This window comes from Brassica oleracea, chromosome C1 (assembly GCF_000695525.1).
Source record: "Brassica oleracea var. oleracea cultivar TO1000 chromosome C1, BOL, whole genome shotgun sequence".
Taxonomy (NCBI): Eukaryota; Viridiplantae; Streptophyta; class Magnoliopsida; order Brassicales; family Brassicaceae; genus Brassica; species Brassica oleracea.
The window spans coordinates 24,896,166-24,898,013 of record NC_027748.1 but is presented as its reverse complement, the minus strand read 5'-3'; positions in this window follow the sequence as shown (position 1 = coordinate 24,898,013).

The window sequence follows — 1,848 nt, the reverse complement described above, 5'->3', positions numbered from 1 at the left end:
TATTAGTGGTAGATTGATGATATGTTGTATGCTTGTGTGATGGTTTGTATGAATGTGATAATGTTGTGTTATGGGATTTGAATAATTATATTGATTTTTGGAATTTTAATAATTTATATTGTTTTTATTTCATATTTTCGAATTAATTATTTAAAAATCAATTCAATAATTATTATTAATTAATTTTGGGATAATTATAAAACTAATTAATAACACGAAACATTTGCTATCTTTGCTACTAGGAAAAATCAAATTATTTGGTTCTAATAACATTTATTAAACGTTATTATAAATACTAACAATTGCGAACACAAAAGCGCTATTGTTATACACTTAGTAATAGCACAGAGGAAAATCGCTATTAAAAGGGTTGGACTTTTTATAACGGGTGATGTCAGAGCGTCCAAGGAAACGCTATTAAACCAAAATGATAGCGCTTTTCGTCCGCTATTACTAACCACATTTCCTGTAGTGCCCATGATCTAGAACCTCCGGTCTCCAACACGATCTTGGGATCCAACGGAAAACCTCTGGGTTCCCACATGACCTCAAGGTCCAATATAACCTCAGGGCCCCGATATGATCTCAGGATCTAAGGGAAAATCCCAAGGTTCCCACATGACCACAGGATCCAATTACGATTCCAAGAACCTCCGGGTTCCCATTTGGCCTCGTTGTTCCAAATCTGATCTCAGGTCTAAGGAAGAATCTACGGGTTCCCATATAGCCTATGGGTTCCAAATATGATATCAGGATCGAAAGGAGAACTTCCAGGTTCCCCTACAACCTCCTGGTCCCAAACGTGATCTCAGAATCTAGAAAAACCTTCGGGTTCCCAGATGACCTCCGGGCTCTTACGTAACCTCCTAGTCCTTACATAATCTGCAGGCCTGGGGCAACCCCAACATCCAAAGATGACCTCCGGATTCTAACGACATTTTCTCAGGCATGGCCCAGATTCGATCCATTTCTAAGGTCCCGACGCTTGAACCTACGGATCTGAAAGATTCGGTCTTCTTTCTCTCAAAAGAGAATCATCGATGAAACCCTGTTTTGAAGATAAGTCTGATAAGCAACTAAGAGATCCGCTATGCAAAAGCTAGAACAGAGTCAAAATTCTAAAAACATTCTTCATAAGGAAAAAGGCCACAATAGGGCCATTGTTTGAAAAGACAAAATAAAAAGGCTCGAAGGCCTGCAGATAAGTCTTAAAACCCTCATAGAGGGTTGGTACAACACAAAAGAAACCCTATAAGGGGTTGAGAGTTCAGAGAAGGATCAGGGATCAGTCACCGGAAGGATCAGGGATCAGTCACCGGAAGGATCAAGTCCGCAAGCACTTGTGACTTTGCGCTTGTTCTTGGTCGGTACTCGATATCGTATTCGCTAAGTTCTACCGCCCATTTGGCTAATCGGCCCGATTGACTCGGGCTATGCAGGATCGTTTATGCAGGATCGTTCGTAGGGGAAAAGTCGTGAGGACGACGATCGTGTGGGATTGGAAATATGGTCTTAGTTTTCGGGCCGATGTTACGACCGCGCATTGCTAATTTTTCCATCAGCGGGTATCTAGATTCGGCATCCAGCAAGGTTTTGCTGATATAGAAAATGGGTTTCTGTTCGCCGCGTTCTTCCCTGATTAGCACGCCGCTCACAGCTGTTGCTGATACAGCGATGTACAAGAACAAAGGTTCCCTCTCCACTGGTTTTGCGAGGACTGGGGGGAAGCCAAATACCGCTTCAGCTGTTGGAAAGCGTTTTCGCATTCTTCCGACCATTCAAATTTTTTATTTCCCCGTAAGACATCGTAGAAAGGCAGGCACTTGTCTGTCGATCGCGAAATAAAAC